General features: G+C 39.1%; 1 protein-coding gene across 3 annotated transcripts in view; it reads right to left on the reverse strand.

The window, feature by feature from the left end:
• Positions 1 to 13,732, reverse strand: part of LOC119911555 (serine/threonine-protein phosphatase 2B catalytic subunit alpha isoform) — a 74,330-nt gene that overhangs the window by 41,460 nt on the left and 19,138 nt on the right. The gene's annotated exons all lie outside the window — the stretch shown is intronic.

Raw genomic sequence — 13,732 nt, forward strand, 5'->3', positions numbered from 1 at the left:
GTCTTATAAAAATTTAAATAACATGAGTATATTACCTTGCAGTAGGGTTGGGTATCATTTAAAATTTTTCGATACCAGTACCAAAACCACTACCTTGCGTAACTTGCATAAAATGCCACATGCTGAAACCATAGTAGTTGATTGGTAGCCTATTGTTATTTTTATTGGCGTTAAGGACAAGCAATGTTATCTATTTTTTCCCCCCTTGTTTCAAATAACTGTTACATAAAAGTACTGGGAAATTTTATCAGATCCTCCACATTCTAATTAGTTCATCCTCACTGATAGTATTAGCCTATATGGGGAAAGACTATAGCTTGGGAGTCTTTTTATATTTGAATGAGAGAGGAGGAGTGAAATAGTTTAGTGACCAAAAGTGTGTTGAAATTAAACAATGGAAAATTATTTTGTTAACTTTCGATCAATAAACTGAATTGAAAAATCTCCACAAGTGCTTTTTCCTTTATTGGTGAGTCGCAAACCTCCAAGAATAAAACAAGTAAGGAGTCTGTTTAAACAAGTCACTACACTAATGACTCTCAAACAGAGGAAAAGAGAAGCTGCACGTTCAGCCGATCAAACCAACTACACCTGAAGCAGCTGCAGCTGCAACCGGAGGCTCCGTGAGTATAATCAGCTGATCGCTGCTGCGCCACAAAATCATTTAATTGATGTGATGGAACACAGCGGTCGATCAGTGACAAGTGATGTGAATAGGAAATAAAAATGTACAGAAAAGTGTTAAATGATACCAGAAGAAGAAACCAACGGAAAGCCAACCTGTGGTGATAAACTTACAACAGTGACAAACATGCCTGAGACCGCAGCCCAGGCGAGCGGCTGTTAAAATCACACATGGACTTTTTTTTAATACATTTTATCGTGCAGGAACATAATGAAAAAAAGTTTTACTCTTCTCTCTCTTGTGGTGTGTTGATTGTGTTTGGCTGCAAGCAAAACCATACAGTCATTTTTTGCTACGATCTGGTTACAAAAAGTATCGATTGAAGTACTGGTCTGACTGGAGACATATTAAAATTCTACTTGATACTGGGCTGTTTCGGTCGATACCATAAAGGTATCGAGTAGCGATACCCATCCCTTCCTTGCAGTGTTGACATTGATATGTTACTATTTAAACAAGATTTATGTGTACGATTAGCCTAACAGAGACATCACCTTCAGTCTGACATGTGTTTACTTATTTGTCATAATTATTTAAAAAAGTAAAATTATGTTTATTTCCGGGAGTCTTGAAGGCATCATGGAAATTAGACTAACCAAATCCACAACAAATCTCTCGTCAATTTCCATAATTAGTGGCTTATAAAAGGATAGCTTTTCACAGCAATTCAATGGGCTCTAGTCATGTTGGATACAACAGACACATTCAAAAGGCCTGAATCCTGTTGAATCCATGAATTTTAATTCAAAACAGTGAACTTTCCAATCTAATCACAGCATAAAAAATAGATGGTGCACATTTTCTATGCAATAGCCCAACGAGTCTTTGGACAGAGTTTTAATGAAATGCATGTTCTTTTAACAACAAAACAGAAACCACACAAGTGATTCTTTAAAATAGACCTTGTGTCACTGCCATTTTAGCAGCTGATATCGAACAGGTAAAAAGGAACTTATAGATTTTAAATTAAACCATTATTAAAAAGTAATTTTAGTGGCCTTCACCTAAACAAGAGCCTAGTGTGTTAATATTTCATTTTAATAACCCCCCAATAAGCAAAAGGTACAAAAAAGGACATAATTAAAGACCAAAGCAGACCACCTGCAGCAGCTCTGCAGCGTTAAAAGAAATAAGACATGTCTTAATTAACATCCACTTGCAGACTTCGCACATAGCATACAGTGTGACTAATGCACTAAGCCAGTGGCAAATACTGTTGAGTTGGTGGCTGTGTGTGTGTGTGTGTGTTTGTGTTAACATCCATCCTTCCCAGAGGTGACATCAGTGGTAATCAGACCTGTACTTTATCTGTGTCACTCTTTGCTTAGTGACAGAAGATATTTGGGATCTGAACTGCATTAAAGCTTTCTAACAGGTGTACGTTGAAATTGCAAGTCCAGTAAATCTGCAGAGTTGCTCCCTGAATATTTTCAAATTTACCGTGTCTTAAACAATATCAGCAAGGTGCAAGACGCAGGCTGTCTTAACTTAAACATTTCTCTACACTTGTTCTAAAATACAGTTCTCGATCTACTCTCGATCTAAAACTCTAAAATTGGATAAGGTCACCAAATGAAGTGGAAACCTATTTCTGATAACTGAAAGTCAACTTTATGATGCTGGCAAGCTGCATGGAAACTACGACTCTTCTACCTAGCTGATAATTATTTATATGCTCCTTAATTTATGTTTTAATGGACCTTGTGACATGATAGAAGTACTGTGGTGTCAAACATCTTTATGCAAGTCTTTCAGTTTCTTCTATGTATCATGATACTAACACACAATAGGACAACTGACAGTATCAGAATTATTTCCATTTATTTCCATTTTTTCTCTTACCACCATCCTTTGCAAATCTGCATACTTAAGATTAAAATGATAAAAAAGGGCTCTGAACACGAACTAGGTTTAAGCCACATGTATACTAAATGCGTTCTCTACTAAGGTATCTGGTGCATTCAGAAATCCCCATCTGAGTTGGAATTACCTAGGGTTGGCCTACCCTGAGCACCTACTGTGCAACTCTAGTCCAAGGCCAGGTCCTTAGGGCTTTTGACTACATCAAACTGGCCCGTGAGATGTTTGCAACATACAGAGTGAACATTCGCGTTCACCATTATGAACATGTTTGGGGCATTTTCCGCATGAAGAGAAAGACTGGTCTGTGCTTTAAATATGACAGCTAGATGATTCAGAGCACTAGTATGAACCACTGAATATTAGAGGTATTGATTTTAGTTGGCTGTCTTAACAAACTCTATGTAAATATGTATAGCTGTCAGATAAGGGCAAAGGGTACGAAGCTTACGGTATTCTCCTTTGCCCACATTGTTAGCCAATTAAGCATTACTGGAATGACAGGTAAATTCCCAAGGTAGTCTACCACAACCATGCTGTTCTTCAATCTGAACTTTATTCTAGAGTCTAAACAATTTATTTTCAACTCTCTCAGCAAAAATTGTTTGTGTGGAAAGGTAGCTGGTAGTAGATGTATCCCGTAGACGATGAACATCAACACCGAATTCACAAACATTGAGTTTTATGAGGAACATGCTTTGGACGACCCAATATCTAATGGTTGAAACATTGTTTGATTCACCAAAATATCTCCATGTCTATACTGAATAGACACATCCATAAGAGATACAACTCAATGTCAGCCTTTAAGTTGAACACAAACCTCTTGATTTTATAGAGGTTTGTGTTCCCACAAGCAAAACAACAGTTGGTACCATCAGCTGCTGATCAAGCCACATCTGCTCCCGCTGAGGTGACAAAACATAATACATCCTAAAATTCAAACACTAAAGACTAACATTATTCTTTCATAGAAATAACCCGCGTGAAAGTTGACGTTGTTGGCGCATAGGCAACCCTTCAACACATCATCTTTCCGTTTCCTACGGCCATGACAATGGAAACACTGTTAACTTTCCCCCTGTGGAATTTCTAACAGCCCTCTTATTAACAGAAGTAACACCCGACTATGCCAAACATTACATGGCACATTGTAATGGTAGGTTCCACATTCACAAGAACAAGGCATAACCCCCAGGACAGAAATTAAAAGACCTGAAAAGGAAAAAGCACAGAGGGGAGAGTCAAAAAATAAAAAAATTAAAACAACAGGCAAAATCTCAACCCTTTTCCTCCCAAACAATAATATTAGAACAATCCCACACAGAAATTGTTGATTGTTGCAAATAACACTGTGCATCTATCCTTTCACATCGAGCTTTATAGCTGTGAGACCTTAAACTGACCCGAGGCTATCTGCCAGAAACCCAAGTATGACTCAAAAATGGTCTCCATTAGCCGGTTGCTTTTGCCTTCATTACTTTTACCATTTCTCGGTTCCTTTCTGTTATGTAACCGGGAAATTGCACTGCAGCCTTGAATCTAGCATGAGAGAGTGAGAGGGGGTCAGTACTATGAAAAAACAAAGCAAAAAAACAATCTGGAGTCTGATTTAACTTTCCCTGGTAATTTGTCTCAGATTAGCATTCTAATTTCTAAGATACAAATTAAAGCCATCCATCAGCCATTAGGTTTATAGACTAATATACCACTAAAACCTCTGTCTGGTGTGCTAAATAAACTTTAATGTTTATTTAATAAAAGCATACTATCCTGTTTTGATCAGCAAGTTTTATAGCAGCTTTTTATCTTTTCCTTCTTCAGTGGATTAGCGTCGGGTCTTAGGTCTTGAACTCACAAAGCTTCAGATCATCAACCCCAGCAGCCACTTGTGTTCATGCAACATTCGTGACTAGAATAATTATCCTAGAATATAGCAGACATTCAGGTGTGATTCCTCAGAAATCTGCACCATCGGGCGCAGTGCATCTGAAACTGCTGAGAAGCAGTGGGAAAACGGGCAGCTTGAAATGTTCCGGTTGGTGTAGTTCAGAGCTAATGCGATCTCTCTGAGGAATGAGACAGTGGGAGGTGCGCAGTCATATGGTGCTGGACAGATCAGCTTAATTGGAGAAAGTGAGACAGACTGTTGCAGAGCTCACTAAGCAACCCCTGGCTTCATTTAGTGAAGAACATGGAGTGCAACCGTGATTTTGGCCTGATCTGGCAGCTCAGATGTCTACAATTCCTGTATATCATGTTCCCTGCTGGCCTTGTCAGCTGTCTGAAAGTGGTGTGTGCTACACCTTACAGTACGGTCACATTCAGTGATATTCAGGAGAGAATCTCTACTAGTGAGCAAGAACTAACTTCCAAACTACAGAACATGCCTCTACTATGTAGCTAAGAAGTTATTTTATTGACATAAGCTCCACTCACACAATACGGTCAGTCAATCGATATCTAATTGGTGCCACAACTGACAGCCACGGTGCCATGGTTTATTTTCATCAACTGTACACCAATACCTATAGCAAACATTGACTATGGCTGCCCTAGAAAGGCATGAAGAGCATGCTTTCTGCTATTAACTGCCTCTGTATAAAGTCAACATTGTCTGAGCTGGGTTAGGATTATGGCCAATGATTAGAACAAATAAATTGATACAGATAGAGCAGACTGGTTGGCGAAAAAAATAACAACTTACGATAAATTCTAACAATTCCAGGGCCAGAAACCATCTCTTCATCACATGCCAAATTGACCCCCAAGAAACTGGTGACGGTGCATGATGCAGCGGAAGGCTTAGCAGAGTGTGGGCGAGACTCGGGTTGTCACTGCCCACGTCAAACCATCCACCCCCTTCCACCAGACAAGCCACCACACCAGCAATTTTCCTCCCTTAGGACTCAGCATGACCAGTGGAAATCTCAGCATGACCAACAGGGAGCTGAGGCAGAACAAAGACTCCAGAACTGTGTGTGAGTGCAACAAAGGTCAGTTCATACAAAGCATAGAATACCAGAAGTAATTTGACTGCATGGTCAGGCGTTATTATGCAAAGGCAGCGCAGTGTCTGATCTAATGCGTGATACTGATCTATAACTTTGCTTCCTTACACGCACAAAACAGCATTCACTTTTCCCCTGATCCATTTGCCTTTTCGAATGACGGTGCTGTGCTCCTTATCCTCAGGCAAGGTAAGTGGCTGGCTGCACAAGCAAGACCTCTGTGTAAAGAATCAAATGATAACTTACTATCTGATCAAAATACCAGTTCCAGGCAAGACCATAGGCCGATTATGACACAACAGGTCCCTTGCCACACACGTGTATAATAGGCTCCTCACCACTCCTCCCTTTTGCAACTATTTGTGGACGTTTTGCATCTCTTCCTGGGACAGTTTGGTGGTCCAGTGGCCAGGGCCAGTGCCCTGTAGGCCCATTCAGTAATTCATCCATGGGTAAGTCAGCACAAAAGAAAAAAATACACCCACTAGCAACAAATGTGGGAATATGATTCAGTATAATAATAATAATATAATATACCGTATAACAGTATAATGTAGTTAAATTCATTAGATGAATCTGCTATTGACAGTTAGGGATGGGTGATATGATGGTATATACCGTGCGACGATGTCCACCAGTAGAAATTGGGAAATACCATTTCCACTGCAGGAGTGATCCCTTAGTGTCTCTGCTATTTATTTGGGGAAGGCTATGTAACAATTCTGGTGCTATGTTGTGATATTGCATTTCTCACACGATCTCATGAATCCAGCTGCCTCGCAAGGTACAATCTCTCGTGATGTGAGAGTGACAGTTGGTGGCGGTAATGTACCTCTAAGCCAGCAGCAGAGGTGACATAGAATGACAAAAGAACACAGAGAAGGAGAGTGACATTGTAAATAAGAGCTGGATGAGTTGTTTTTGTTGGTATGGAAGATAAAAAAAAGAAAAAAACAATTATCAAATGTTATGTTATGTAAACCATTTGGGGTAAAAAAAAAAGTTCAGTCACACTCAGACTTTTCCCCAAGCGTTTTAGTGATGAAGCATCCACTGTGTGTGGTGTATGCAGTCTCCCAGAAACAGGCACACATGCGCAGTATGCAACGTGGGTTTGTTTGGGTCAATGACAACACCGTGGAAGACAGTGCTGCGGAGATTTTTCAGTCACTCTGAAGTCTGGTCGTATTTGAGTTTTTATGAGAGCGCTGAGGGAAACTTGATTGAATAAAATTACCTTATAGTGCCGCAGGGTGAGTTAACATTCAGTTTTGGGTTGTCTCTCTGACTTGCTAACAGCTTGTAAACTGAAGCTTTCAGTATGTAGCTGCTCTTGTAAAAAAACACTACACGTTGTTCTACTGCTTGTGCTTTGTGTGTCCGCAGACTATTTGTCCACGGCACATGATAACACATTAAAGGTCCAGTGTGTAATATTTCTGAGGATCTATTGACAGATATGCAATATAAGATCCATAACTATGTTTTCAGTGGTGTATAAAGACCTTACATAATAACAGAAAATTACATTTTTATTACCTTAGAATGAGCCATTTATATCCACATTACCGCAGGTCCTTCCATGGACGTCGCCATGTTGTGTTGTTGTGTTTCTACAGTAGCTGAAAATGGACAAACAGCACTACGGAACGCGTTTGTCACTACGTTCTTCTTGTTCTACTTCTGGTAAAATTCAGGCAGTGCAGACTCTCATCACTATGTTGAATACATACATTAGAAGAAGAAGTAGTAATAATATACCGCAGGGGTCTGCAAATAAGTTTTGCATCGGTGCAATATTTCCAACCATTAGATGGTGGATGAGAATATAAGACATAATACTGGTTTTCCTCAACATGTTGTTTGGTTAGCTCGGTCGGTAAAGCACAGGACTCGCAACCCAAGCGTTTTTTTCCTCTCTTCAACAAATGGATTCTGCAGCGAATGTTTCTCAGATCACGGCATGTGCTGCACTGTTTGTGTTTCGGTGTTTGATCCACGTCCATCAACCTAAGGCCACTTTTTCATTTACCCCAGTATCTCCAGGCAGAGGACATTTAGAGGTATCAGGTTTTCTGACGGCTCTTTCAGACTCTTTTAATGTCATTCAGAATTCTTCAAAGTAAAAGCTCAGTTCAACTCCAAATACTGCATTGCAGTAAACAAGCTTCTCATGCTTTTATTTTGTAGGCAAAACGACTAAAGAGGAAGTGATTATGTGAGTAACTGTTGCTGCCATGACTGAGATCTATTTCAGCATTGCTATCAAACAATTTATTTATTTAGATTTTTTGCCGCTATTAGAGCACCATATTCTGGCAGAAGGCCAGATATTATTGCTGGCGGGCAGTTTTGGCGAGGATACGTAATCATCAAGAGAATAAACATGTTTCCTTTGTCAATGTTTGTCTAAACTTTATCTACTATGTGGTTTATAATGGACTGTGGTACAGAAACAGTGACAATGTTTCACATTCTTGGCTTACATTTTCCATGTTAGCTGTCAGTGGCCAAGTCACAATGACATATGGTTTTACTGAATAATTAAGTAAATAGAATTTCTTAATATACCTAAAGAAACCTAATTTCTTGACTGGTTAATCTATGCTGTCTCAGAAGACACACCTTTTGTGCTGCAACAGCCACCGTAGCTGTCCTACGCTCTTTGAAAGTGTAGGGGCCAGTGGTAGACTGGAGAGTTGGTGGCAATTCACAACCCTCACCACTAGATGCCACTAAATTTTACACACTGAACCTTTAAGGAGTTTAGTCAACCAACCTGCATATCTTGTTCCTTTTAAATCCAGCAGCTCTCAAATTAGTTGTAAAAGTGTCAGATCTGGAGAAAGGCAACTGCTCTGTATTTATGTCAGTTGTTGGGCTCATTGCAGGTACTGTCTTCTAAAGACTTATTTGTTTTCATATAATTGTGCATTTGGTCATTGAATACCTACATAATAATAAATAATAATAATAATAATAATAATGCACACTTAGATGGTTTTCATATGTTTGCAAAAGGTAATGGCTGTTATTTTAATGTTGATGCAAACAAAATGCCATTTTGTTTATAGTTTAATATAAAACTTGTTGAAATGGTTTCAGTGTATCTTTCAGTACATTTTAATCTTTTTCGGCACATTTTTACAATACCGTGATAATACTGATAACTGTGATAATTTTGGTCACTATAATCTTGATATGAAATTCAAACTGTTTCATCCCTAGTAGGCAGTAGGAAACAAAGAACATACTGCACATTAGAAAGCATCTCAACTTCAAGTGTCATCTGGCATCATTATTACACTACCACAAAGTCCATACTGAAGCTGATTACCTGACATGCATAATGTAAAAAGATATGGCCATCTTTGTTGACAACAATGAACTGCAGCCACTGCATCATATAACGCATTATACTCACAAGGTGATACATTATTTGCAATATGGTCTAACACACACTGGATACTCCAGCGTAATGTCTTTATGTCAGGTCTGAAACTGGCATCTAAGTTTTTCCCTCTTCAACCCATCTAGAAAATATAGATGTGTCAATACACTATAGCAGTGTCAATCAATAATTGACATATCAGCACTCTTAAGAAGTAATGTATTCCTTACACACAATTAATACAATTTCAATTCCAGTTGAAGAAAGATGCCCAGTCCACAGTAAACATGGTATACTATAATATCTAAAGCAGTGGTTCTCAAACTAGGGGGGTGGGTCCCCCTGGGGGGGCATAAAACCACTGCAGGAGGGGCGTGGATGACCAGAGGGGAAAATATGGAGTGGAACTAAGCTGAATGAACATGATTTATGTAGGGAAATAAAAGACTTTGCTGAGGATATCGTGCCAACCTGAATCATTTCTTTTATTTTAATCAAATTCAACTGGGCTCCTTAATTTAGATGATGATTCTTGGGCAAAGAAATCAAACGATTGGTAGGCTCATCTAACAAAAACCTTACTTCCTTTTAATAAATGTCTACTGTGAACAAACTGCTTTAAGTCAGCACAGAATACATCATTCTCCACGTTTAGTATGATTCACAAAAGCAATATTGTGTACATTAATGGATGGTAAAAGAAATGCACATGAAGACAACAAGTGATTTTTCAGGTAGCCTTTTAAAAATTATTGGAAACTAAATGTCAAAAGGTTGTCTGGATTAGAAGCTGTTCTATTGCAGACTTTAAGTTGGATCATTCTGCAGAAGCAAGTGTGAACAGACTGGATTCTATCGCTGAGCTGATGCAGCTGAATCCATACACCTCGTATTTGCAATGTGACTCAGTACAGCAAACAGGGAAACTACTCCGTTTTTCCAAAATTATGTGAAGATATATTAAAATGAAAATCAACCCATAGAACATATAGGCCACCTATCTGGTCACTGAGGACAGACCACAGATATAAAAGGCCTGCGGGCTTCAGGGCTAACGGGGAAAAGGTCACTTAGAAATTGGCGTGAACCTCTTTACCATGCATTAGTAGGGATAGAAGCCGGCCCTGAACGAAACGCTTAGCAGAGCTTAGCTTTGAAGCTCAGTGCTTTTGAGCCTGCCGAATATATCTGTGCACGGTATGGAAATGGAGCGGTTACCTCTGTGTTTGAGACAGGAAGAAGACAGCACTCACCTTCCCAGGGACAGACAGAAAGAGGGAGAAAAAGGGAAAAGACAGGAGAAAATGAACCATTGGCTGCATCAGAAGAAATAAACAAGGGGCACTGAGCAGGACTGTCAACAAAGTGCCATGTATCAGAGATGGATATCATGAAGACAAGTAATGCTACAGACCGCAGTGCATATTAATGATAATATATTTAATCATTTGTGCACACAAATTATCGTTCCCTTGAATGAATAATTTGTACTCTTACTACTTAATTTGCTCCCTGTAATTTATAATTCATGCCCTAAAATTACAAAATTGTGCCTTCAAATTATTCACTTCATTCCCTCAAATTAATAGCAAGCCAGTTAAATTTTTTGTAGCAGTGGGACAAAAGTTACATGTTGCTGTGACTTCCAGTCAGGAAAGTGTAGCATAGAGGAGCCCTCAAACAATGGAACTTTTTCCTTAAAATAATAGCATTGAGAGATAACATTCATTCCAATTGTTCTTTTTTGCCAGTCTGCTTATACAATTGTGAAGCTACATTGGATGTTGTTTCAGCACTATTTGCTCGTCATCTTTGGCTACATGAAGCTGTATTATGCATGGAAAAAGAAACTTTAAAAAAGGTACAATGCGTAAGATTTGTTGCAGAGATATCTACTGTAGCATGCTAACCAGCTAGCCCCGGACCGTTTTGTGTTGTAATACCACTTGTGCCTAGAGAGGCGATAGTCCAGTAGTATAGTGCAGGCCTTCATCTGAAGTTTCAGCTCAGCGATGTGTGCGAGCAGCGAGTTTGCTATGTTACACATGCTTTTAGTTTTTTGGTTTTTCTGAATTCAGTTTTCTCTACATGATCTTCCCTCACCTGGCATATTGCACCACAAGCCGATCCCAGGGCAGTGTGACCACCCTGAAGCCACTTTACTCCATCTATAAGAATTCTTGAATTTTGAACAGGAAACCTCCACATCACCACTACTGTAATACAGTTGCCAAATTCAATCATTTCATATTTTTCTCTGAAGTACGGTTAGTTTATAAAATCACCCATAGCTTGCCCCCGCCCCCTTTAAAGCACTTTATGTTTCTATCCCCTCAAGAGCTACAAAATGTGTGGCTTTTTCCTTTAAAGTAACAATTAAATTGAATTCCCTTCCATCCCATATCAAAACCTCCCCAGATTTTTATTCCTTTTCTATGGTGCCAATAATAATAATAATAATAATAATAATAATAATAGTAATAATAATAATCTTTATTTGTAGAGCACTTTTCAAAAACAAGTAACAAAGTGCAAAGACAACAATACAATACCCAAATACACGTTTAAGATAAATATAAAATTAGTAAAATAGAATAAAATAAAAGGGATAAAATAAAGTCAAATAAGATCGGGAAAGGCTCTCCTATAAAAGTATGTTTTAAGAAGGGAGTTCACTGACTCAGCCGACCTGATTTCCTCGGGCAGGCTGTTCCAGAGCCTCGGGGCCCTGACAGCAAACGCTCTGTCCCCTTTAGTTTTCAGTCGAGACTCTGGAACAGACAACAGACCTCTGCCCGAGGATCTCAAGGTACGTGCTGGTGTGTATGGGACTAAAAGGTCAGAAATATAACAAGGCGAGAGGCCATGAAGAGCTTTAAAAGTGATCAATAAAATTTTAAAGTCAATTCTAAAACATACTGGGAGCCAGTGTAATGAAGCTAAAATAGGGGTGATGTGGTCATATTTCTTTGTTCTGGTTAAAAGCCTGGCAGCTGAGTTCTGGACAGTCTGGAGTCGATCAATAGATTTTTGGGTTAAACAAGTGAAAAGGCTGTTGCAATAATCCAGGCGTGATGAGATGAAGGCGTGTAAAATGGTCATGGTGTCCTTAAAAGTTAACATAGATCAAATTTTTGCTATATTGCTAAGTTGATAAAAACATGATTGAACAAGCTTTGTGGTGTTCTGCTCGAAATTTAAATTACTATCAAACCAGTCACCAAGGTTCTTTGCAACAGGCTTAATGTGATTTACTTCTGATTTGCCTCAGAAGGCATCACTTTCAAGTGAAGGCATCTCTGTTTACATTAGTTTCGAACAGCCTTCTAGGGCAGCATTTACGGTCTTGCTAGCCTTAGCATCATCTAACTAGCTATTAAAAAGCCAAAGGGCTAACAGACGCCTCAGAAATCATACTGAACAAACTTGGTTGGTTACAGTCACGGGCTAATATTACAGTTCAGTGTTTAGTAATTGCTAGATTTTCAAAAATCGAAGAGAGAAAACCACTAAAAACTTTTAAAAACGTATATTTGTGTACAAATTTGGCTTGTTTGTCGCCATCTTGACCAGTTTCGAAAGCTCCACCGGCCGCATCCGCGCTGCTTTATGGGTAATAGTCAGCATCAAATCACCATCGATGCTACCTTCAAAACTGGCCGTTACTGGGGCAGCTTGAAGGCATCGCAGGAGACAGGAAGAGATAGTTCGAGCTGTTTCGAACACCGCTCGATGCCTCACTGTCCTGGCAGACACCTTCTGACAAAGCAGTTTAGCCCGTTTTGAACACAGCCGGGATATCATCTTTTAGTATGAATTCGACAGGTGGAGGGTAGTCTTACTTATTACACATTGTACCTTTAAGTTGTCAGATAAATGCAAAAAAATATATGTTGATATATTTCAGGTTTTGACAATTTATTGAGAGGAATAACATGTTGTTCTGTTCCATAAATTCATGTGTGTGCAAAATTATCAAAATGTTATCCCTGATGCTTGCTATGCAGGCTTACATAATCAAACAAATAAGAAACACTAGAAATAATTTGTTTTTACTAGCATGTACACATTGCAAGCTTTGAAAATGTAATGTCTCTAACTTCACATTTTTACTACTTTAGTCTACGCCTGTGGTCAATGTCATTACTAATTGTAGCTCTAATTAGCATAAATTTCATTAAATGCTGCCAGTAGACTCTTACTGTACTTTAAAGAGTAGCCATCAAACATCATCTGCGGCAGTGATACAAGCTTTTACATCACGTCAACAAACAGGAGAGATATTAGATAAAAGTGAGTAAAAGGGGTTGCCAGGGAAACAGAGTTGTAGAGTCTCAGTCTTAATCTTTCATCCATCAAAATATTGGCTTAAAAATTTGTCTGTGGCAGCATGTTACATTCCACATCAATCCAAGGCTGGAAATTTGAGCAGAAGCCTCATCATACATGTTCCACTATTACATGCTTAAATATAATATATACACACACACACACACAGAATGTGGTAACCACAAACAAAAGGAGTGTGATGGTGCATCTGACAGCTGCTCACTGCAATAACATGTATGGCTGTCAGAGGTTCCCATCAATGACAGCTGTCAAGGCACCCTCATTATTAAGATAGACAGGTCGTACACTAAACAAGCCAACAATATGCCCAATACCTGCATCCATGCTGTCAGGGTTATCAAAGACCATCAAGCTCTGACAGGAAATAGCCCATAGCAGTGTTTTAGAGACCTGGGCTACAGCAATGTGAGAGTGAGTGACAAGCAAACGTTAATC

The sequence above is a fragment of the Micropterus salmoides genome, unplaced genomic scaffold (genome assembly GCF_014851395.1).
Source record: "Micropterus salmoides isolate LMB-PRFRI ecotype aquatic unplaced genomic scaffold, ASM1485139v1 Ms_hic_scaffold_2, whole genome shotgun sequence".
Lineage (NCBI taxonomy): Eukaryota > Metazoa > Chordata > Actinopteri > Centrarchiformes > Centrarchidae > Micropterus > Micropterus salmoides.